Source organism: Megalopta genalis, chromosome 12, assembly GCF_051020955.1.
Source record: "Megalopta genalis isolate 19385.01 chromosome 12, iyMegGena1_principal, whole genome shotgun sequence".
NCBI classification, from domain to species: Eukaryota; Metazoa; Arthropoda; class Insecta; order Hymenoptera; family Halictidae; genus Megalopta; species Megalopta genalis.
In genome coordinates, this window is record NC_135024.1 from 6,610,289 (window position 1) to 6,636,451 (window position 26,163).

Genomic DNA, 26,163 nt, shown 5'->3' on the forward strand with positions numbered 1-26,163 from the left:
CGGCTAGTCTCGCGGGTTCCCGGCCTGTCACGGGCCGGAGCGTTGAGAGCTGAAATTATGTCCGCTGACAGAGCATCGTATATTAATGATCGCTTCACCCGCGGGGAGACCGGGGATCCGCTCCGACTAAAGACGCGTTAATGAGAACGTCGAATTGTGACAAATTGCTTTGTGCGCCCGGACTTCGGCCGACGTTGACGTCGCCGAATCATTTCCGTTTGCTTCCCTGAACAATTTATAGCCGGCTCGGATCGCCGCACGAAAATACAACGCGAGCCGGCCGGATAATGGAGATTGCGTATGAGCCGGTGGGAAGGGGTTCGCTGTCAAACGAGTACAAATAGAGTTGTGGAGTCGAAAGCTGTCAGTTGTTGACGAGCCCCCGGGCGCGATGGAGGCTGCCGAGGATGGATGGGATAGTCTCGGGCCTCGCCAGCCACCCTATTTCGCTGCGTTCATCTTCGTGGTCCACTTCCCGTCCTCTTTGATCAGGTTGGTCACCTTTGACCTTTAAGGTCACTTTCCAGGCTGACTCTGCGAGAGACGCCTAGCTCTAGGAGAGACTCTACCGTCTCGTCGTATCTATTTTATAGTAGTTAAAATGTTCATAGCATTTTTCAACATCGATGAACGTTCTCGTTGATCTCTGGAGAGCAATGAAACGACAGCTGCTTATTTTATTCCGATTATTCAGATTTATTACAGTCTGCGAAATATGAAGGCATTTGTCATTCTATTAACGTGTCATCGAGGAACATGAACGTCATCTTTGGACGCGCATAATCCTTTAACAAATGAATTCAGGGCTTATTTTGATTACATTTCTAGATACAGGACTTCGATTTTTGGGCTATTCTGGACAAAATCCACTGCATTCTACACTGGAAAATAAAACAAAATAGAAACTCCCAAGGAAAAGTTTAACCAAGTTCACATTTCAGTATAATTACGCCGTTTTTAATAAAAATCCAGTAAACAACGCAATTAACTCGTCTCTAGGCCTTCCTTTCTGGAAGCAGATCGCGAAAAAATAAAATTTGAGAATCGTTCGAGATGCGTGAGAATCATTCTTCCCCAATTTTTTCACTCGATTAAAATTTTAGCATCGCGAGTTACTCGACGTTTCACCGGTAACTATATAAATCCTCGAAGCGCGCAAAGGACGTCCGCAACCGGTCGTCGTCGAGACAGCACGTCGAACAGACGAGGGTATCGTTCGGGGCCCACCGGAACCGCGCGGTCAGGTTAATCGAGAGCAAAGGTCGTCTGATCTAGATGTGGAAAGCACGCGTCCCGGACACCTTTCATCATCGTCATCATCGCCGAGCGTATCTCGTATGGTTATCATCGGCGAGTCATCGATACACCGGGACCAGTCGGCTTTCGCGTCCATGTGTTGGTGTAGATCGCCTCGCGAGTCCAGGAGACGTCGATCGCTCGTGTGCCGCACACCGATTGGTAAGCGGCTGATGACCTAGCCACGATCGGGCCATCACGTCCGCGGCGTGCTCTGGCCATCCGTCGACTCGCTCCATATAATTTGGAGCGCTCACGTGACCCTGGAACGACCAGGGTCAACGCTACATTTGTAATCTTCGGGACGCCGGCGCGACCTGTTCGCACGTTGTTCTCTCGATAGTTGCCGCGGCAGGTAGACGCCGATGACGATGGTCGCCGAGGTGACGACGCTTCTTCGGCTATGCCGTTCCACTGTCTTCGTTTGCTCGTCGTTTCCGTCTACGTGGCAGCGATTCTTCTCCAATACTGTTATTTATATTAATTCCGGCGTTCGAATGTCGAATAAAAAAGGAGACGTCTTGGTAGCCTTCGCGAAGGATTCGCGAGAGCTTCTTGCGTAAGATCCTTTGTTTTCAAGGTTACGAAAGTTTCGATACCAAATTCACAGTACAGCAATGGCTCTCTAATTGACGCTCGGTTTGTCCACAAAAGTGGACAATTTGGGAAGAGGAGATACGATTATTCGAGCCTCGCGGTTCTTTATAGTTACGAACTGTCATCAACTACAAAAACGAGCTGCAAGGCTTGAATAATTGTATCTCCTCTTCCCAAATTGTCCATTTTTGTGCAGAATCTGAGCGTCAATTAGGGAGACATTACTGTATTCATGAAAATACGCTCGATTTTATAGATAACGTACGTAAAAATTCGTCGAGCACAGTGAGCCCAATTTCAATTCGACTTGACGATAATTTCATCGTTAAAACGCATACGTTGTTGTTCGATTTCACCTTGGCCAGGCTAGATCTGGATGACGTCTGGACATTTTAGAACGTATGATCAAAGTCGACCCAGCTACAGAGGAGCACGATAAAAATGGCGACCATTAAGCCAGGATGATTGCCGCTTACGTCTTAAAGACCGCCGTCGGAAGACCGTCTTAAGAGCTTACGTAAAGAAAACAATTAGGTACCCAGATAAATTGCTTCCTCTTTGCAGGATTAATGCCACCAAACATGATCTCACAGAAAGATCAGCTTAGACAAAGGTTGATTTCCAATGGTGCTGCATCGAGCCGAGTCCGTTCGGTCGGATCGAGTCCGGGGACAACAGTAAGCAATATCTCGATCCGATCGGGGCCCCGAGGTCCCAATACCGGCTGCCATTAACCACGGGTCAGTCTCGTTAAGTCGGATCACCGGTTTCCCGGTAAAGAAAGCGTCGGATCCATCTGTCGCGGGAAGGGTGCGTGTTTCGCGTTCGTCGGGCCCGGGAAGATGTACGAGGGGTACCGGCGGGGGCTGGAAGCGAGAGTAATTTGGTGGAGGGCACGGGCGAAGGCGGTGGGCCCCGGCGCTGACATCTCATTTGACTCCGGCGAGTAAGCTATTTTATTTAATCCGTGATTTACGGATGCGAAGCGAGCGGGCTCCGCAGGGCGAAGGCATTCCGTGTCGGGAAGGGTTCACCGCGGCTCACCGGTGCCATCTAAGTGTATAAAGAGAAGATGCCCCGAAGATAAGTCCCCGGGGCGAGGGAGGGACCGACCGAGATGCATAACTTAACCCTCCGCTCGCGGTACGTAGGGAGAATTTAATCTCCGGCCGAGCGTGTCCGCGCGACCCCTTTCCTTCTCCACGGGTAAAATAAATAAATAGGACGCATTCGAAATATGTCTCCCGTCCGGCTGATATATATATAGAGCGGACTACCTTCCACCTGGAATTCTCGAGTGCCGGAGGATCCTTCCTCCGCGCTTTTGTTGTTCCGCCTGCCTCTGCTCCCTCTCTCCCTCCCTCCCTCTCTCTCTCTCACGCTCTCTCTCTCTCTCTCACGCTCTCTCTCTCTCTCTGGATCCTCTCCCGCGGCGTTTCTTCGGAAGATCGAGAATTCCACGCTAGCGCGAGATGCCTCACGGTGCGTCGCAAAACATTTCACGCACCCGCGCGTGGGTACCCGCGGGTACGTGCACGCCGAACGACATGCGGCGAGTACCAGCCCGCAGAATTCCGGACCCGTTCCTCTACTTATCGGAAGGGATTCCTGCCCGTCGACTCACCCGCTGCGAGCAGACGATGTTGACACAGAGCGCAGCTGCGCGAGGGCGAGAATCCGCGAGCGGATCGCGCGCGGAGGATATTCGAGGTAATTGGTACGCGTGATTTAGTGGACGCTCGCGCGCCGACGCGATCCTCGGGATCATCCAGCGGACCGCAGTCCGATCTGTAAATCCATTAGAATCTTCCGTGAATATCGCAAGAATTGATGGTCTCAACAAACTGTAGAGAGTCTTCGTATAAAACGAAAATGATCTGCATCGACCGTGAGAAACAGCGGCTACGTAGAGACTTCTCTTTTCAATTTATTACGATAGGCAAGTTAATTTTCATTTTTCTAATATAATAATGATGATAACAGTAATAGTAACTAATAATTGTTGTGAACTAGGTACTGTCCGGTGCTCCGAAGAAGTTAGTCATTTCTGAAGTGTTATCCTAGAATTTCTGGCAATTATGTGCTTCTAAGATATATGCCTTAACACATATTCGTCAGGTAATTTTCCTGCAGTCATTATTTTAACGCATTTGTGTTTACGTAAATCATAATTTTGTCTGCCAGGTGGATGGAATTTTGGTGTACGCTTTGTTGGTTTTAATGAGAATTAAAAGAACAAGAATCAATTATTTTCTGTAATACACAAATGACGAATTTTCGTCGTTTGGCTATTGGTGATTGTTTGCGAAATGACGAATTTTCGTCATGCGGACGAATATGTGTTAAGACATTATGTGCATATAAAATATACATATACAGGGTGTCCCAAAAATGTCTCGCAATCCGAAAGTAGGGGATTCCCGAGGTCATTTGAAGCAACTTTTTCCTTAGCGAAAATGCAATCCGCGGCTTCGTTTATGAGTTATTAACGAAAAACCGTGACCAATCAGAGACGAGATCATTTGGCGCAAGACGGCCGAGCCAATGAGCGAAACTGGACTCCGTGCACTCGTTGGCCGGGCCGCCGCGCGCCAGCCGAGCTCGCCTCTTATTGGTCAGAGTTTTTCGTTAATAATTCGTAAACGAAGCCTCGGAAAAAATTTTCGCAAAGGAAAAACTTGCTTCAAATGACCTCAGGAACCTCCCATTTCCAGATTGTGAGACATTTTCGGGACACCCTGTGTACTCATATAAGACTGAAACCTTATTCTAAAAGTAAGGTTTCAGATTGTTTCAAATACAATCTTCTGTTATCAAAATTTAGGAATGAAAATAAATGGAAAGATACGATAAACAGAAATTATCTCGCCCTATTAGAAAAATGATTAAACTAACGAGCACTAAAAATGATTGATGCGTATCTTTAAATTCTTTAAATCTTCACTGTTAAGTAACTGGTTGCAATTCGATATAGCGTTCCCGGTCACAAGTGCATAAAATCTGCAGGCCGGTCATGATAGCTTTACTGCAAAGAGCGTATATGTGCTCAACAAGGTAGCTGTCGAAGAAATGGCGGCGCGAGGGGTTAATTTGAGCGTAGATCGAAAACGAGCGTGGAATTAAAAATAGCGAAGCTACTCTGTAAGACACCGTTGGCATCGGTATATCGTCTTTCCTTGCACCCTCCGGAAGTTCCCAGCAATTCTACTCACACACGCGTCTGATCCGCAAGTAGCCTGATCCTGGGGCCCTGGACCAGTGTCGAGGATCGACGCAACGCTCACGAGTAGCGTGTAACCACGGGCTCGCGTAGCTCTTGTTGGCAGTCGAGGAGCCTTATGTTGCGCGGACGCCTCCGGGTACCCGCGAAGACCCTTCCACTCGGGGCCCGGTATCGGGACCCAGTGTAATTGGAGCGATCGGCACTTGTTTTCGCACGGCACGGCACGATCACGAGCGCTGCCGCGGCTCGCTGGCTTCGACCTCTCGCGGTACCGGTACTCATTACGCGGCTTCGACACTCCGTTGCCGGTGCAACTTCGAACCACGGCGTGTCTGTATCCGTATAGTATAGTCTGCATAGTATCTCGCCGTTACGCTCGCTTGCCTCGATATTGAATATCCCGAGAGCACTTTGAGCCGCGGCGCTCGAACGGCCGCCACTTTTAGGTCCCGGGTACTTTATTGCTCGCGGAGGTTCCGTGGGCTGATTAATGGCGGCGGTGCTCGTTTGTTTGTCGTGCGACCGGCCGAGCGTTAGGAAACGCTTGCCATCGTATATTGTTTCTATTAAGAATAATTAGCGCGCTATGACCTCGTCCGACTGCGATTCGTTATTCCAAGACCGTTCCCTTAACGATCGATGGAACCGGCGCGCCGCGCCGTGCCATTTTCGATTCTCCGGGACTTCGAGTAACCTGGCTGCGAGAAGCTTTGTTTTCGAGATAATTGGGCTATTACGGCTACACCGCAGATCTTTGTGTCAGATAAAAATTGCCTTCGTTAATTACAAGATGCAAGATCTACGTAGACATTGATTTCTTTCTGTAATCATTTCATCGAGTTCGCAGTACAGTAATGTTTCCCTAACTGACGCTAAGATTGTGCACGCAAATGGACAATTTAGGAAGAGGAGATACGGTTATTCGATCCTTGCGGTTCATTTTTATAGTTACGAATTGTCAACAACTATAGAAATGAGCTGCAAGGCTCGAATAATTGTACCTCCTCTTCCCAAATTGTCCATTTTTGTACACGATCTGAGCGTCAGTTCGAGAGACATTACTGTAATATAATAATATTTTCACATTGTTTAAATGTCTCTGATAGTTTTTATTTGATCTACTGATTTTTCTTGTACCTGCATAAAATGCACAGTCTAGTTATTGAACGTATTTGATCACTTTTTTATGAATATTTTCTCGGTGTCTATGTTGTATTTGGAAGTATATACATATATACCAAAGCATGTAACTGTCTACTGTACAATGATTGCCGTACAAATTTTTGCATTTTTCAATCGCCTTTTCGAAACCAAAGAATTTCTCGCAGTAGAATATGTTTAAACTTCGGGGATAGTTCAATAGAAAGAGGACAATTCTCTTTTAGACATCAACATCGCAAGCAACGATCAAACTGTGCGCAGCATGAACTGCTATAGCTAAGATGTATAAAAGATTTCCAACTATTTTCTTTACTGCGACGTACTTCAGAGGCTTGCCACCTTTTTTATCCTCACTTCTCAATGCAGAAAATTAAATTTTCGCGCTGATACGCGAATTCCAGAGCACCAACGCGAACCGTGGACCCCTCCGAGCTGTCTATCCAGGCAATCCGCCTCTTTTCCCGCGGATGGAGAGATCAAACAGCGATACCGCACATTCATACACGACACGGAGAACAGTAAAGTCGAGGTAACCGTAAAGGATCCTCCGGTTCCGAAGGGGCGAGGAGGAAGAGGGCAGGACAAGGGGGAGGTTGTCGGGAGTTACGAGGTCGCGTTGTCGTAAAGATGAGGGCGCTTCCATTCGTGGCTGCTCCCTTCGTCCCAGGACGGCGTAACCGTCCAATTGACTCCCGTATACCACGATGCAGGCATGATTCAGCCCGGCCGACTACCACGTTCGCTACCGACGCCAGCTCGTGATGCTCGTGACCCGAGAGAATCCTCTGTATACGATCCAGCTTTTACGATCGATCGCATTGCCACCACCGTATCCTGGACATTAGGGAAAACAAGCTGTCGGGAATGTCTACTCCGCGGAGTCCTTTACTCCGAAGATTTGTTCGTGATTAGGCGCTTTCAGGTCTGCGACGGCGGCCATCGCGATCTTAAAAAAAAATCACGCGGAATCTGTTTACGATTTGATCGCCGAGAGTGTCTAGAAATCGAGAAATGATCATTATTGTACGATATAGTATTATCGTAGAAATTCATTTCTAAAAGCAATCGCGGAATAGTTTTACGTCAGTTCGATTGAAAAATATGTTTCGCACGATTGTCTGCACGAGTTGCAATAGCCGCGTAAACACTTTGTACTTTCTTGAACGATTTAGACACGTTGAAAATAATATACGAACGGTCTCCAATTATTTTAATTTCTGTTTTAAATTGCGCCCGCTAATGAATTATTGCGCCTGAGCAGTAATTTCCAATCACCTTTCCAGCAACGAATGTTTCTCTATCCGCTTTTATTGGAACCGATTAGCGGGTAAATCACAATAAAGGTTCATTTTAATTGCTCCGCGGGCAGAACGTTCATTACGGCATTCCAGAAAGTCTGACCCGCGAGGTTTATTTCACTTAATTCTAGACTCTGTTTTTCCAGCGTGAAATTTCCTGCTCGGAGGACCGACGGCTCGGCGAATGAACAGTTGCCTTAATACTTCAGGAAACTAGAAATGGTTCGGCATTAATTCACTCCGATGAACCATAAATAGTGGAACGGCGGATAGCACGATTTCGTTCGCAGTCGCCGGCGCATTAGTTCGCGGCCGGCGAGCCATGAAGGCGCGGGGCTTATCTTCGAGGTCGTAAGCGTGAATTAAAAACGGATATTCAAAATCGATTTCGGTTTATAGTCGGTTTTAGAGGTTCCGAACGTATCCGCGTTAACGGCATATTACGGGGGACCGCTCGTTTCCCGTCCCCTCGGTATCGAAAGAACCCGGTAATGGTACGAAAAGTGGCTGTAGCTCGTTGACATCGGACTTTAGTGGCCCGTATCTTTTTACTGCTCGCCCGAAACGAAGATCTATACGTCCGTGACACGACACGGGGGATCGGAGCATGTACCTTCCAGCCTCGGAAATGCCTGATCCGCGACCGAGCAACTCTTGTTACCTAATTATTTATTTCCTGGAACGTTCGCCGCCTCTGTTCCGCAATAATATTTCCAACGATCGACGAGTCGCGACGCTATTCTTCTCGTAGAACGCTTCTGAGAAAGTTGAATAACTAGCTCCTTTATTCCGATATCAATTTGCGAGCAATCTTCTTTTTTTCTTTTTACGAAGACGGCTGCCAGCAGAAAAATGACTCGTTAATGTATGCTTGACAGAAAATCTTAAGAGATTAAATCCTGTTTCGTCGATTGTCCGCCGACATACTCGTTTTCTTTTACGAGTTGATAAATGATTGCACTGTCAGAGGCAAGCGGGCATTTTCTTACGCAACGTGACATATCGTTTTCTTATTGGACTTTCCGTGCTTCGCCGGGGATCCTCGTTCGAACTACGGTAATTATTATTGTTGTGTCGAGGAGAACCGAGTAATTCGTGATTCCGGAAACGTTCTACGAGAATTCGGAGGACCACGTTATGTCCAGAGAAATCTCAAAATTCCGAAAAATATAATCCTGTGTTCGTATAATCTTATTTTTAAGTGTAAATAAATCCACAAACATTTCTTTTTTGTCGAAACAAAACTTTTTATTTTCAGAAGGTCGTTATTTGACTGCGGATCTCTTTATTCAAAATGAAAATTAAATTTAACGAGTTCCAAAGAATATGGTAACCTTTTTAAATTCTTCTAATTCATCAAAGCAAACTATAAGCGCAACAAACTGACGCAGCAACTAAAGAAACAAAATCTCCTTTTAACGTAAAATACACCCTTAGAGATAAAGAAACGAGATACACGTTCGCAGAATGAAAACCTGAGCACTCGAACAGAGAAGCGGATCGTCCGCTCTGGAAACGGGCAAAAATGCGGGCAAGGTTCCGCGGCGGTGCTCGGGGAGGGGCGGAGAGGACGCCGCTGAAAAATGAAAGGCGGCGGAAAGTGAGTTTCGCAATTTCGATTTCACTATCGAAAAAATCGTCATCGTTAAGCGGGGCTGGGTCATTAATTAAGCAAACGGGAGCCGGCTAATTGTGCGAGCTCGGTAACGGGCCCGAATGGGGCCCAACATCGGCGTGGATGCGCCGAACAGAAGACGCACGCATGCTCTCCGCATAAAAACGATCAGCGGTCCGTCTCATCCGACGGTTGCTCCTCTTTTCAGGTCATCCGCCGCGTGATTGCACAACGCAGGGCCCGGGCCACGGATCAGTGAACACGTGTACGCCGAGGGCCCCGACCCTGCTCGTTTTCGTTTTCCCCGGCGGGCCTCATCCTGACCGCATACTGCTCCACATTTGGAAAATCCGGGCCGGAATTTCGATGCTTGGCCAACGAAGAACCCTCTAAGTGCTTTCTAATGACCTTTGTCAACCACGTTTGCCGACGATGTATGTTGAAGATGTTTATTAACTATGTTCGTTGACGATATTCTTTGACAATGTTCGATATCGATATTCGTAGACAATATTCGTTGACGATATTTGTTGTTGGCGTTTGTCGATAGCGTTTGTCGACGATGTTTTCCGACGATGTGTGTTAACAATGTTAGATCTCGATGTTCATCAGGGATGTTTCTTAACGATGGCGATGTTCGTCGACGATGTTCGTTGACGATTTTCGTTCAAGTTGTTCGTTGAGGATGTGGCGTTAACGTTGTTCGTTGACAATGTCCGTCGATGACTTTCAAGCGAAGAGATTTAACCGGCGAAAATGTCTAAAGAAAATAATTAGGTGTCTCGTTTAAACGGGACAGTCCGTATAATTAGTGAAATTAGGAATGCGAGGTCAGAATATTGAATTCTGGTCAGGTTCGTCCGAATGCGGAGCATAGTGCGTCGTGTCGCCATGAGCCTCGCATAAATGCCTCGTTACGGTTCGCTCGGGCCCGAGCCGGTAATTAGAACGGGCCGAGAGACGTTCCTCCACAGGCGCGCGGATCGTCGTCGCCTTTTTCTCAGCTGCCTCCTCTTCCTCCTTTCCTTTTTTCACTTTTTTCTCGATCCCGGTCAACCAGGTGAACCGCCGCCGCCGCCGTCGCCGCCGCCACCGCCGCCACCTTTCTCCGTCGAACGACCTCGGTGACCTCCATCGCCGCGCGAGACCGTCCTCTCAGGTGCAACCACCGATCCCGGATAATTAGCCGCCGCGATCGAAACCGACGCGTTGACGCGCGATACGTTCACGTAATCGATGCGGATCGCCGTCAGTAATGAACTTCTGCCCGTTGAGGTTTCAAGGATGCAGTGCGCCGCTAAGGAAATTGTAACACGATCGAGAAACGGAGCGAGGTGTTGCGGTTTTATCGGTCTTACAGTTTTCGTAATGGCGTTATTATTGCCTGCAATTTAAATGCTGGGAATCCGGGTGAGGTGTTTATGGCAAGAACTTCGCCAGCACTGCAGCGTGGCTTCCAATGATAAAAATGCGAGGAAGGAATTTGATTTTTTATGAAAGTGAGGATGACATTTTCATTTGCGCACATCGTTTCCGCGACAGCTTTCTAGTTACGATAACTTAATTTATACGCTCTGTTGAAATCAAGAGAAACGCTTGAAATTAGAAATATCGAAACCAGTCTCTGTTTCACCGATATTGAAGTTGTAGATGCGATTTTGTGAGACACTCCGTGACAAGCTTCTTTACCGAAGCGTATATTATCATTGATAATATGCGTGGTTTAATTAAATCCGATCCTGCAATTGCTATAAAACAATGTAGGTTAGTTGTATTTAGGGATTGACAGGTCAAGTGTTAATAACAGAAAATCTCAGGTTCCCCAGATATAGCACGCTATGTGTTTTCATGTTCCAGTAAACAGTTTTTCGAAATCCTCCTTCGCATTCTGGTATCTGGAACGGACTTTGTATCTAAACCATTGGACCGAGGATCCTTTTAATTAGGCAGATTCGTAGCTGTAAACATTATCTTGTTGTTCGTTGCACATTAATTGCGTGCCAAGTTCTTAACCAGTTAGCTGTGTTTGACGAGTATACTTGTCATAGAGAAGTGACAGTATTTTGTGTCATGACGAGTATACTCGTCGTATGTAAAAAGTAGTGACCATTGGCTATTTAAATTGTAATTTTAGTGAAAACAAAAACATATTCTCAAATTTCAAGATTAAAATATTTTGAGACCAATCCTACATGAAGGTGTTTACATTGTTATAAAAATAATATGAAAAAAGTATGAAGTATATGTTAGTGTTAAGTGAATAAGTAAATATTAGTAATAAAATTGTTAATTTTATAACATAAAACCGTCTTTTTGATCCAACATTTTAACAGCGATACTTACTCTGTGTTTGACAGGGTGTCCCAAAAATGTCTCGCAGTCCGAAAATGGCGGGTTCCTCAGATCATTTGAAGCAGCTTCTTCCTTTACAAAAATTTTCTCCGGGACACCGTTAACGAGTTATTAACGAAAAACAGTGACCAATAGGAGTCGAGTACGGCTGACACGAGGCGGCCCAGCCAACCAGCGCGCGAAGCCCAGTTCCGCTCATTGGCTCGGTTGCCTCGCGCCAGCTGAGCTCGCCTCTCATTGGTCACTGTTTCTCGTTAATAACTCGTTAACCGTGCCTCGGAGAAAATTTTTGTAAAGGAAAAAGTTGCTTCAAATGACCTGAGGAACCCGCCACTTTCGGATTGCGAGACATTTTTGGGACACCCTATATAGATGCGCACTTTGAAAAGAAGGCGCCACAGTTAACTGGTTAAGAGACAGTTTCTTCGAGCGATGACATTTTATTTGGCTGTTAACATTTCTATTTCGAAGTTCCCGCTTCAATGATAGTCTAAAATAGCGCGTTCGATACTTTAGTATTGCAGATTTGGAGCATTGTCTGATAGCTAAGAGTAGTAACGGTTCTACTATCGGCGATAATCGAAAAATCTGAGAAGCGGACGGCTGTAACTGTTACAAAGTACCTTTACATTTTCCAAGTCGAGTAATAAATTCGACTGAAAACTATCGCAGCACCGTGCGATACCGGGGCAACGGTTATGTGCTAGGAAAATACGATGTCTCCTAAGGTTTATAAAACCGCGCACCCGCGCCCGTATAAACTAGTAATCTCGGCACTAAATCTCATGGAGATCGGCGAATCGCCGGGCACGCAATCGCGCGATCGTAACACCGGCGAGGTCAAAGAATTTCAGAAATGTCGGAGGATCACCGATCAACTTACGGCGACGAGCATCGGTTGTTCCGAGAGTCATCCCGTCCGTTTCGTAACGTAATGAGGATCCACTCGAAAATCCGTCGTCCCTTTCCCAACGCGACGACCACGGTCTCGCCGGTGTGTTATGTTGCAATAACGCGACGCAATACGGTCACCGCTGCTGATCGAATTTAATCGCGGCTTTAATCACCGCGGTATTAACAGTTCCGTCGCCAATTACAGCTTGACATTTTCATAACGATACACTCGCGCCGCAAATAAAATCCCGTAGTTCCCTGCGCGGACGTAAACAGAAGAACTTCTGCGGACGGGGGAGAGAGGGAGAAAAAGAGAGGGAGAGAGAGAGAGAGAGAGATCGACGAGCATCGATCGGCCAGTCATCGCGGCGGATTCGGCGAAATACGTCGATTTAATCGGTCGTTATCTCCGAAGCTCTCTCGCTAATTACGGGCCAACATTTCCAGACCGATCCGCGGCAAAGAGAAAAACGGAGAAGCGTACGCGGCCGGTGTATCTGCGGGCATCGAAGAATTTCGACAGAGAAATCAGTATTCGTCGGGGATGGTCGCGCGGCAATATTCGCGAAATTCCGTTTCGCGCCGAGCAATTATCGATAACGCGCCCCACCCCGGCCACCGCCGAGCACCCGAGATCGCTAATTACACCAGGCAATCGGCGCTCCGCCAATTACGAAGGCGTAATTGCGCGACGCGGCCGCGCCGCGACATTCGGCCCCGTCTTTCGTGAATATTCCGGCGAGCCAGGGAAGGTCCCGTTCGAGAGATTCGAATCTAACGGGACACCGGGATAATGACGCGCCGTTGATAAGATCGATATTATGACGGGAAAGAACGTGACGCGCAGGTGGACACCGGTGATGAAATACGCGGGCGGGAACGCACGCGTGAAAGCAGCCCTCCTTTCGCCCTCTCTCTCTCCCTCTTTTTCTCTCTCTCTCTCTTTTCCTCTCTCTCCCTCTTTTTCTTTTTCTCTTTCTCTCTCTATCTCTTTTCCTCTCTCTCCCTCTTTCTCTTTTTCTCTTTCTCTTTCTCTCTCTCTCTCTCTCTCTTTTCCTCTCTCTCCCCCTTTCTCTTTTTCTCTTTCTCTCTTTCTCTCTCTCTCTCTCTCTCTCTCTCTCATTCTTTTTCTCTTCCCTCCGCGCCGCTCCAGCGGCACTAATGGACGTGGAAACAAATTACGAAAGCACCGGCCCCGCGATGCATAAAGCCGCCTCGTAAAACTGTAACGTTAATCATGCATGGAAGAGTTACGGGTCTAGGCTATGGGTGTCACGAGGATCCATCGTGATCCAGATTCCAGCCGGAGATTTTCACGGGTAGGCTGCGCGAGCCGTAGACGTCGTGACACGCGTTTCCGAGCTTCTCCGGCTTAGGGTTACTCAGGTTGGTCGTTAAAATTGATTACTAGACTGGTTTCTCCCGTGTGGTCGCCACGCGAGCCAAGTCCATTACGATCGCGAGGTTTTTTTTTCAGAATGTTATTGAGTCTTAATTTGTGGGGCGCACTTAAACACAGTGTTTTCATTAATTGGTTGTGAACGCGGTGCGTCAAGCCAGCTGCGGAATTACACGCAGGGATAAGAGACTTGCGTAAAATGAGCTCGAACTATGGACGATTGGAAATGCGAATTGTTAAATCCTTGCGGGACGGGTGAGTTTCGCGATATTGCGGTAATCGCGGATGGATTGAGACCGATATTGGATTTATATTGAATCCGATGTAGAGGTAGCAGGGTTACTGGTTTTCGTGTAATGCGAATATTTTCTGCAGCCGTTGCGAAAGGTGGAAGACTAGGAATAAATAGATGAAGGATAAGAATTTGTTTTACATTTGTTGTTAATTTGGGTAAGTTCGTAGTAATATGTTGACGCTCCTTGACCTTTTGCGATCTTACTACAGCTTCGATTTGTGTCTACGCATTTTTGTCGCAACATAAAACAGCACATAAAATTCACAGTTTATAGACAGCTAATTATTTGAACTGACAACTTAATAACTTGCAATTCGGATGGTTCATTTGTGATCCTGCATAACGCGGTAGCTACGCTTCGGAAGTTAAAAAAGGATACGTTTTCCATAACCAGTATTTCTGAGCACATGAGCGAACATTGTCTGCTAATTTGAACGTTTGAAATTTCAAAGCTTGAAAATTTGAAAACTTTTTAATTTGAATATTGAAAAATTCTTAAATACTTAAATAAAAAAATTCAAATATTTGAATATTTGAAAAGTTGATAATTTGAAAATTTGAATAGTTAAAAATTTGAATACTTGAGAATACGATAAATTGAAAATTTAAGAATTGATTATTAAAAAGTTAGTATATTTTAAACGAATGCGAAATGAAAGGTTTGAAACAACGAGACTTCAACTTGAAACCGTCAAACTCGAGAACCATCGAACCGATTGACAAATTAGACAGAAGATGACTGCTCCAGATAAACGAACGGGCCATTACAACTGGCTTTCCAAAAGATGTCACGTATTCTTTGGTTGCCGCCCGTAACGGTACAATTATCCATCAAACGGTTCACTTTTCCCTGTGTAAGCCGTCAGTCTCGGTCTCCGCGCGAGACGTTCGATCGATCGTGGCCCGATAAAAGCAATTTAATATTTAAGGAGAGGCAGATACCACGCTCCCGATCGGCGCAGCCCGGTTTCCTTTTTTCGTTCTCGAATTTCTCATAATCGGCCACTGACACGCTTCAATGAAGTCATACCGACTCCGCTTATCCGTGTATCGCGCGTAGCACGCCGCCTCGCAGCGATCGATCGTTGCCACGGTTCTCACAGTCCGCCGCGGGATCCCATTCGATCGAATATTTCATACGAGTACCACCTATTCCCATTCCGACTTCCGCGGCCGACTCCGATACCGGGCCGATCCAGCAAGCCGATGAAAGTGCACGCGCGCGAGGGCTCGCCGTGCACGCAGGAAATGCAAAGCACGCGGCCAGCCGAGCCGTACCTCTCCCGTGAATCTGGCCACGGTAAAAGTCCTCCATCGACCTGGTCCCCAAGGGACGCATTTTTCAATACCGAGCCGACCGGGATCGGGAAGATCGCCGTCGCATTCCTCCATAATTCCCGCTTTTCGCAGCGACCGGTTATCATCGTGGGAATTTCCGCGTCGCCTCGCGCAACATCTCCGACTTCGTATTCGGATTTTTACGAACCGATTTCGCGGAGGAACTGTGACAATTTCGGCGAGAGTACAGATTTTCCTAAGAAAAGATACTTTCGTTTAAAGAATTCGTTGAACGTTCTTCAGAATATTCACTTTTATATCGAAAGTGATTGATTACATTTTCACTGTGTGCAAGTCTGTATGCTAAATGAACAGGTTCTAAGTCAATCTGGTATCGTACTGACTTATCTGAACTTACATGAAAAATTTAAATAATACATTTTGTAGAGTTCAACGATACGGGCGACATTTTGCGATTTGAGATTTTGAATATATTCGTGATTCTATTTCTCTCGTTTATGGAAATATGTCGTATTGGAAATATCTCTGTATTTCTAAAATATATATCTACGTTGTTATTTATCACAGAATTATATCCAATCTACGACACGTTTTGTACATTTGTGTTATTCATAGAAAATAGCCTCGCTCGTTCAGAATCTAAGAGAATGATCCTCTCTTCACTTTCCGCGAACCACGCGGGCTCGACTTAACCGCGGCGGTTTTAAAACTGTCGTCATTAATAATAAATCGTTTATTTTTAGAACATCAGTGTTTGTCTTATCGAGCCGTGTCCTCGTTACAAACACGACGAAACACCTCCAGACGGATAACGTTCAGGGCGTCGCTTCGTTCGCCCGGTTTGCGAAAGGTTAAAGAGTATTCAAACAAACGGCGAAGACTGTGCATACCTGCATAGATGGAATCGGAGAGCGGCCTTCTAAAAAATGAAGCTACACGAGGGGAAGAAAAACGGATCACGAGCAGTTGCATAATCGGTTGAATTCGTGGCCGCGGTCGCCGATAAATTCCGCCGGGTGAAATGATGGGAGAGAGAGAGAGTGCTCCGTTGCGGGCAAGAAGTCCGAACGAGGGAACGCCGGGGACGTTTCTATTCGCGTGGTTGATTTATCGCCGGTGGCACGGTGGAATTTCAGATTCGGTGGGTCTTCCACGCGACCGTCGACGATGGAACGCGACCGTCCTCGGAGACGTCCGTTGACGCGACAGGTAGGGAAAAAGGAAACAGATGTCCCCCGTGGCGGGCCGCCGGATGATGCAGTGGCTCGTGCATGGTACTGGACGGAGCCGGTCATAAGTCCAGCTAATTAAAAATTATGAATACGGCCAGCGTTGCGACAGCCGGCGAGGGCTGATTCGCATTCGTCGAGAGGAAACGCCGCGGAGCGGCGCGACGCGCCGGCCGTATTTTTGATCGGCGCCGGAGGAGCGGCTTCTCCGCCGGTGCAGAGGATGGAACGAACTTTCTACGCGTCCTACGCGTGGGTGGGCGAAATCAGGTCCTCGGTTTTCTCCCGGGACGGTTTAATTGACGCGGCGGACGTTACGAACGCGGCCAGAGGAACGGAGACGGAGAGACGACGCCTCGACTCCTTAGGAATTATTGCCGAGTGCGTTTTCCCAGCGGGCTGAGCCGCGCGACCGCGCCACAAAAACCCGAGTTTATTATCCTGCAGCCGCCGAGAAAGGAATTTGTTTTTTCCCCGGAGCCGATCACCGTTAAAAAATCACGCTGTTCTTTTCACTTATCGGCGCCTCGGACGGCGCGACTTTCGGCGAGGCTCGACGCGATTCTGGATCGGCCCGACCCGTTTCGCGGATGGTTTAATGACCAAACTCGCTTTAATATATCGATTGTCCGACCAAGATTTTGCTAGTCGGAGATCATTTGTTGCTAGACCGCGGATTTGATGTGTTTATGCTTGAAAAAATGAAATGATTACAGGAATGAGCGAGAGGATCGATATGTTACTTTCGTTCTGATAAAATTGTTAAAGAAAGGAAGATGTTCCTAAATGGCTCTCGCGTTTTTTTACAACAGTTACAAAACATGTTTACTCTGTGTAAAAATCCGCGGACTACTTATTACCTAACCAAGCCGTACCGATTACGGTGACGTAATTAGGCTCTGCGCGAATTCGCGGAGGAAGAAACGCCGCGTGAAATTTTATGTTCTTCATTAATCGCTTCGGTGAAACGGAGATATGAAATTATGTCATTTTGAGTTGTGTGCATTTTGGAACGTTGCGGAAATGTGTTCAAGAATAATATAAATTGTGAGGTTCGCTAGAAAAATTATTTATACAAAGAATTCGTTAGGTCGTTGTTTTTGCAGCAATTTTTACGTAACCTGCGTTGGGAAATATTGTTAATGTAACGTTAAAAGTGTAACCACGTGTTACACCGCGTTGTCTGAAAATTCGTCCATTCATGATTGACCGTTTCTACTTACCGTAAGTGATAGAGCAGTATTATTTTATATGACCAGACCCTCGTGCGAAAATTCGCAAGACCGTATCTTTGTTCAAAATAAAAATGTTGTGCATCAAGTTTCATAGGCAGAGTGATAAATCGACATTTTTCAAATCTTTAGACCTGTCTACGTTTTTAAGCTTCGTGCACTCATTTCCGTCACAAGTGTATAAAATGCGGAATCTACAAACAATGTAACCATTATTTGTAACTATAATCATTCTATATTACTTTTTCGTTCTTTTATATATCACGAAGCACATATTATCTGATAAATTGTGTATTTTGGTAAACCGTTTCTCAACACTAAACCTAACAAGCATTGTCAACGCCGAAGTTATTCAGACTACTCCTCGGATTTATCACAATGTATGCTGGAATTGCGAAATTTATTCAATTATTTCCGATGTATATATCTCCCTTATGATGTCGAAAATTTCAAGAGAAACGACACGAAAACATTTTGATTCCGCATGGTAACCACAGTGTTAGAATCGACGATCATTCATCGGAAGGGATGTTTCGCGAACGCGTCCCCGGTCACCGAACCCGCCAACGAAAACGTTGATCCGCCGGTCCGTTTCTTAATATCCAATCACGAGTCCTCGTACACCTCGCGGAATGTCAAAGCGGTCTAACCGAATGGCTGCTCCGTGGCTCGTTTATTACACCTTTAAATCGAGCGAGCGTCGTTCCTACGTGGGTCCAGGTTCGTTAATCGCGTCCCGCGAACGCAAGATTCGACGATTACGCTCGAATATACGATTGTATCGGGACACATGTCCGTCCGAATGGGATTCTAACTTGTAACTGCGGTTTTATGATGTTCCTGATTGCCAGCCGGCTCATTCTCTGCCCTGGGATATTCAATTCGAAGAATAACCGGCCAGGAATCCGTAAGCCCCTCGGTCCGTGAACTACGTTACGATCCATTTTTTGGTAATTAAGACAAATATTCATGATAATTTCCCTGGCAGGAACACGCGGCACCGGTTGTCCGACAAATGGGAACTATACGGAAAAGCCGCGCATAATTTACACGTATACTTCGCTCGCGTGTTTCGCAAATATTCCCACACGGTATTATGCAGGTCTATCATCCAATTGCTAGCCATAAGCCTGTTTTTTTTCTTTTCAAAAGTAATATTCTTCGCGATACCGCAGCATGCCAGGTGAGCACATTATTTCTTTCGTTTTTAGAATGCTCAGAAACTATTTGTGGTTTACGACGCATCTCAGAGACACGTTTAAAACACGCTCAAGTGTGAGATTGAAATAGGAACAGTTTGTGATCATTCTAAACTGCACGATCTTTATGCAACACTCTATTTTCACAGCTCGAAATCTGAATTGGGAGGCGAGTTTCTTTCTTTTTGTTTAGTTTAGACACGTTGCAGCAAGAATGCTCTCAATTTCGTTGTGATACAGATGCATGTACAATGCACAATTGTACTAATTCAATTTCCCAATTTAATTGTATTGTGTTTCAATTATATAGTAATTCAACCACGTCGCGCGCGCGCGTAATTCAATTACAATACAATCAATTACAAACCTTTCAGTGAATTCGGTTGATAATTATTTTAATCGCGAGTATAATCAAAATACAGTGCAATTAAAATACAATGTAATTAAAATACAATACGATTAGAATACAACGTAATTGAAATATAATGCAATTGAAATACTATGTAATTAAAACAAAGTTCTTCAATTTAAAACCAAAAACTTTGAAGAAATAAGATACATTTTTGTCTCTTCTGCGTATTTTCATCTGTCATTACATTACCTATTAAATTATTATCTCTCAATTCTTAATTAATGTGATCTATTTATAACACTTACTATCTTGTAATTACACTCCGGTTGCAATTACGAATTGCATTGTAATTTAATTGACTGCAGTTCCGAATTACGAATTACAATATAATCAAATTTCAATGTAATCGAATTACTTCGTAATTACAATTCCCTGACTATTGTATTGTATTCGATTGTAATTCGGCACAATTATGATTGATTTCGAACAGAAGACCGAAAATCGAGTTCGTCGAGGAACGGACACCGAGGCAGACGAACCAGGAAGAAGCAAAAGTCAGCGAAAGACTGGCAGCAAGGGTGGAAAAGACGGGGAATCGCGTGCACGGTATGCCCCATACCAATTATAACAAACTGCCGTTTAATCGCCTTATGGTTTGCGCGAGAACGAGATACGTCAGTGGCTCGTTAACGGCGCCCGTGGCCGGTCTTAACTCTGGTTAGCGCGGCACCATCGACGCGGCGCGTCTCGTTTCCGGCACCGATAAGGGGGTCCGCGTTTAAACTCCGCGAGGAAACGAGCGAGCCACGGCGAGGAGTTATGGCCGCGAGCTCGGATATGCCTCGTTCCACCCTCCGAAATAGCCGGCGCGGATTGAACCCGCGGGACCGAGCCATAACTTGGTTTACGAGGTCGTGGCCACGGGCTGATGGAACGAGACTATCGTTAGATACGCTGCGGGCTCATTAAGAGGCGTGGAACGTTCGCCCGCGGACTTTATACTCTTCCCGGGCCGAATACGCGCGGTCTCCTAGAGGTTCCCGCGGCGAGTTCGCGCGAGGATATCGGAAGATAGGCGCGCAGCCGTCGCCTCGCCGCCTCGCCGAACGGCTTCGTCGAAATCCGCCGAGGCCCCGGGGTCGATCGAAAAATTCGGTACGCGCCTTTAATGACGCTCGAATCCGCGCCCGGTTTAAGTGCGCCCGATAAGGGGCTGGCTTTCGCGTTTACGAGCGCTATTAAAAAAGCCCGATCCGCTCCGGCACCGGGCGCGTATCGCCGCGCGAACAGTGGGGTGCACGCGAGCTGCGGGAACGAGGCCTCGCCGCGACGCGACCGGCTGAAAGGGCCCCGATTGAGACGACACGGCTCTCGACCTAGTAAGGGGGTTGTTTATGAGGCCATATAGCCGTTGATATTTACAATGATGTCGGTGGCGGCCGTTTAAAATCATCCCGCGCCGAACGACTCCCCACCGGCTTTACGCCCTTCGCGCATCCCCCCGCCGAGATCCTCGCCCCTCTCGCGGATCCATAAATATCGTTCCGCGGATCGAGATTTAATTTTCGTGGCGACCTGCGATTCTTCGTCCGGGACTTTACGAGATCCTTCTCGTGGAAGCAGTTCTCTTCTTCTCGGAGAGAACCAGTTCCGACGATTTTGTCGGCGAAAACGCGCCCGTCTGCCTGCGTTTGCATCATTAGGAGTGGCAGCACCTGCTGACTGTAATTTTTGTGCAACGTTGTTGGACTGTCTGCGAACTTCGTTTTATTCTTGCACCATGTCGACGGACGTAAATAATTGGAATCGTGTTCGTTTTAATCGTGTGGCTCGACATTGTATGACTAATGCTATATTGTGTAGTAAATTCTCCGTAGAATGCCAAACTTCGGGTGCTGTGATTTTCCTAGTGCTAGTCCGACGCCTATGTAATTTATTGCTACGTCGATGCTAAGGTTCGACGGAGTCGGTGAAGCGTGTGATGCGGCACGCGACGTAGAAGACATTTCCCAGAAGACAATAGAAAATGGTCTGTTTGGGTCTCCGAATTGCCTTCGAATCGTGTCACGTGGCCTCTGAATTGTCTCCGAATCGTGACATATGGACTCCAAATTGCCTTCGAACTGTGGCAAAAATTGGAAATAAAAAATGTATTCGTATTAATGTACACCGGCATACCATCCGCTGCCTTCTTGCCCGGTTTTTATGAAATCGAGTCGCGAGGCTCGAATAATCGTGTCTGAGTGTCTGGCGATCACCGTTTTCAATTCCGAGCTCCGGGCCTTCTAGAGAGAATTTACTGACTTCGATAAAATTAAATATACATAGCTCGTATCCTTGGTATATATGTATGTATGATCATAGTAGCTGTTCACAACCAGGTTTATGACAGCTCAGTGACAGGATGTGAGGTGGACAGCTATTGTTTACTCCTCTTTCAAAAAACAGAACATAATTCCACGATGCGGTAAAACGTCGCCTTTTAAACCAGTCAATATCCTCTGAATCGACAAAATCGATTTTACTAGATAGCGTACAGGATTATGTGATTATTTGGACTTTGCACAATTGCATACAGTTTTCGAGTGTGCAAACATTTGATGTCTTGTAAATGATGTAAGCTATCAGCTATAAGCTTCAATGCTTTAAGAAACTCCATAGAGAAACTCTGTTATGCTATAGATGATATTTGCATTATTGTATAAATAAGTTTCATCGAAGTGAAAGATTCAAAAGCGAAACATTTAATGTCTAGTAAAATTTACAAAATTGCACACTTGATGTTTTACAAAAACCGAAACCTTGTACATTTGATATCTGATAAAAATTGAAAAATTGCACGTTAGATGTCCGGTAAACAGTGAACGGTAAAACTGGAGAAGCGAAACGTAAAAAAATAGAAAAGTTGCACATTTGATGTCCAATAAAAATTGAGAAATGCGAAGCAAATATTCGGAAGATGCACATTTGATGTCGAGCAACTTCTAAATGGTTCGGCGGCAAGACGAGATATTTACGACGTGAAGATTGCAGATCGTTCTCAGCCCACTGATTTGTTTCTTCGCGCGAAGGTTTCGCGTCGGTTATCAAATAAAGAAACGTTGTTTCGCCAGCAGCACGCGCTAAACGAGCACAACGATCTCTCTGATTACGATTCGAGGCAGACGTATACCGACCGGATAATCCCGCGGAACGAATTGTCTGGAAAAGGGCACGCAGAAGATCGGTGCCCTTGATCGGTGTGCACGCTTTGATCCCGGTTCGCCGGCCTTCTCGTTCTGTGACGCGCGCGGCCCGCAAAAAATCGGCAAGAAACTTCCGCCTGTCACTAATGGCGGGCTCCGAGGTTTACTCGGAATCGAGAGCCGCAGCATCGTGCTTATTCCCCGCGCATTGGAAGCACGAATTGCTTAAACAAGATCCCTTTTCGATTGTTCGAAATCTCGCGATAATATTGTTCGATGTTCGCAAATATTTTTTGCTGCTGAGAGTGTGGCAGGCGTCTTAATTTACGGTTTATAAATTTCACGACTAGACCGCGGATCTTTCCGCAAAATAAAAATGTCGTAAGTCAATTTTAAGAAACACAAATGAGATAAAAATGTATTTCCTTTTTCAATAATTTTAATTGATCGGAAATAGTGCAACAATGTTCATTTACGAGATTTAAAGTTTCACGAAACTTTAAAAGCATCGATGCAGATTAATAAGTGCATTAATTCGTTGTACTGTCAAATTGAAATCTTTGCAATTCGATCGTGACGATTGGATAAGATAAATTAAAAGAAACGTAAAATTAGAAATACATGCAACTTTACAAAGAGTTATGCACATGGTAATAATAATGAATTTTTACGTTCAAGCTGTTTCTGCACGAAAAATCGTATAAAAAATTATCGCGATATATTCCCGTAACTTTCAGAAAGAAGCTAACGAATGAAGAATGATGCACTTCTAGCTTGAAAATAATATTGTTTCCAAGTTCACCCCTGCGCATAAGACAAGGTATTTCTTGAAAACCTGTAATTGTCTACTGGAATAAACTGTGAGGACTTCGATGCTAATACAAAGGATTGTTTCAGATGGACGAATCAAGAGAGAGAAAGAGAGAGAGAGGGGGGAGCCTGACCGGGGTGATGTACGTATTCCGAGTACCTGTACCGGCTGTAACAGCAAGGTAGCCGGAGAAAGAGAGAAATTCCGTGACAAAGGAGAGGAAAGGAGCACGTAGAACCGCGGTGGGTGAGAGCATGCACAGAACGAGGGGAGTGGGTAAGAATGTACTCCGAACTCTCAACATAACGGGTAGCAATGTAACCAGATCACGACCGGCGAGTACTGCGCCGGGTGAACAAGAAGGGAACCGGGGGTTATAAAGAGACACAAGGGGGAAGCTGGAACGCATCCGCGACACGGCGCCCGTATTACGATTATTAACAATTACAATTGATTTCGTAGCATTCCTCCGCATTGTACTATTCAAATTTATTCAAATCAGATACCGGCGGAATTGTACCGGCGGAAATCTTTTCCGCTCCGTCGTTCCCGGAAAATGTTGTTGCTAACTACATCTCGGCCGTGCATTTACTCACTGTAATTTAACCGCGATCCTAAAGAATAATAGAGTTTTTATGCTGATTCTCGAGATTCGGTCGATCGTTTTAGTCTGTTGTTCGTAGATCGAATTGTGACTTTATTATTAATGTTTAATAGTTTCAATGCGGAGGCAAATGCTTTCCGGAGTGCAGAATTATTTTTTAATCGACACAAATTATGCAACGTTTTACTTTGATTTCGAAGTTATCGCAGTAAATTATCCGATCGTGTCTTTCGATTATTTCATATCGTGTTTTTTAATCGTGATTAAAATATCGAATGCAAGAGCTGCTATTACATATCGATGTTATTAATTTCATTTGAGCGCAAGTAACATTTTAATCTTTCGTTATGAAACCTTAATCATTGGAATATATGTAACCACATGAAGTGTGCAAATTTGTTGTGTTTTAACTGCAAGATATTTTTAATGACAGAGAAATTCTAATCGTTGTAGCTGGGAAACAGAATAGAAGACAAGAATGCAGTATATCTGTTCGTAATTTTCGTTTTCATTCTACACCATAATTTGCGCAATTAAGTTTTATTCGCGCCGAAGTAAATCACAAATAGGCGCGTCGTACTCCAGCACAATCGTCGCGTCATTAAATAATATAATATATTATAATATTTAATATTAATAGATATACAATAAATAATAATAAATAATATAATATATAACTAATATCGCGGAATTAAAAGATGCGGGCACGGAAATTCGCGCATAAAAGCAGTTAGGTTTCCGCGAGCGTTCTCAAAAGGAACGTTTATCGGCCTCGGTAATAATGCATCGAGGCGTTAGGCACGCCGTGCTCGGAGATCTCGCGATTCATCTAAGTGCGCCGGCCGGGTCGATTAACGATCTTCTCCGCGTACATGACTTCCAACTTCAAAATTGTATATTCACGAGCGATCGTGGGTGGCGAACGTCTGCCGGACTAGCAGGAAGTCGCGGCAACATCGCCGCAGATGAATCGGGGTACATCTACCTGCGGCTCTGGATCGGTTCGCCGACGAGAAAATCCTCTCGGAGGTGTCGCGGACCGTTTCGGTCGTGGCTTATTAATTTGCATACGCATTTTTCACCGGCGACTCGGCACGACCGTGCCCCCGTCCGCCGTATATGGCCGACGCGAGCCGCTACCGTTCGCGGCTACCGTTCCGCCGATCCCTGCACGCCGGTCACCATACATCGAAATATACTTTATAACGTTCCCCACCCCCGCGACCACATAATATCGCCGGGGACCGATTTCGTGTAACGATCCGCCACGGGCGGACCCGAGGCTCATCTGCTTTCTCTTTCGCTGCCGGGTAAGGACAAAGCTTTTCGTCCGGACCCCGGGCACACCGCGATGGGGCCTTTTGATAAACCGTCGAATCGCTCTTTATAGTTGCTCGTCTCTCGATCGGGACACGTGTGCACGGGCCGCTCGGGTATTTAGGGCAGCAGAGATCGTATAGCGCCGGGGATCGTATTAAGATTTATTTGCCCGGAGCCCGGCTAATTCGTGCACGGAATAAATATAGGTTACTGCCGGTTTTTAAAACGCCGCGGAATCGACGGCGATCGGACACGCTTCGTAATTACGGTCTTTTAGGAACACCGTGTGGACACCCTCTCGTCTTTTTTCCCTCTTCTTGCGGGTAAAATAGGCAAATCGATCCCCCGATAATGGACAGTTTTCTGTATCGTGTGTAGGTTGCGGATTTTATGCGTTTATGACGGAAACGAGTAGACCAAATGCAAGATAGCATAATCATTTGAAGAATTTGCGAGCACTGTCGCAATTATTTTCGGCTAATTGAAATTATTAAGGCACGAAACAAATGTCGACATAGCGCATGTTTCTTACAACTTATGCACACAATTTGTATTTTGCATAAAAGTCCGCAGTTCGATGCAATAAACATTCAGCGAGACGGGCGAAGATTTCATTTGCAATGTTTTCGGTCATTGGCACCTTTTAGTTCGCTTATAAAATATTAACCAAAGATTTAATAAGACTTTGATTTTGATTTGTCCACAAGGAATCTTCTACAGAAGTAAACAAAATTCGTGTAAACGGTCGAAAGCAGATTTTGCTTAAGATAGTGTTAATCGTCGTCTCTAGAGAGAAAATAAT

At 45.7% G+C, this 26,163-nt stretch overlaps 1 long non-coding RNA gene across 2 annotated transcripts; it reads left to right on the top strand.

Moving 5' to 3' along the window:
* The first annotated feature begins 374 nt into the window (after nt 1–374).
* On the top strand, nt 375–26,163 carry LOC143260390 (uncharacterized). Of its 2 annotated transcripts, XR_013034536.1 has the most exons (3): nt 375–492; nt 23,364–23,446; nt 23,524–26,163. It is a non-coding gene; the product is annotated as an uncharacterized LOC143260390 (long non-coding RNA). The 2 variants fall into 2 exon arrangements; XR_013034535.1 differs by lacking the exons at nt 23,364–23,446; nt 23,524–26,163 and adding an exon at nt 16,173–22,437 and having other exon boundaries at nt 382–492.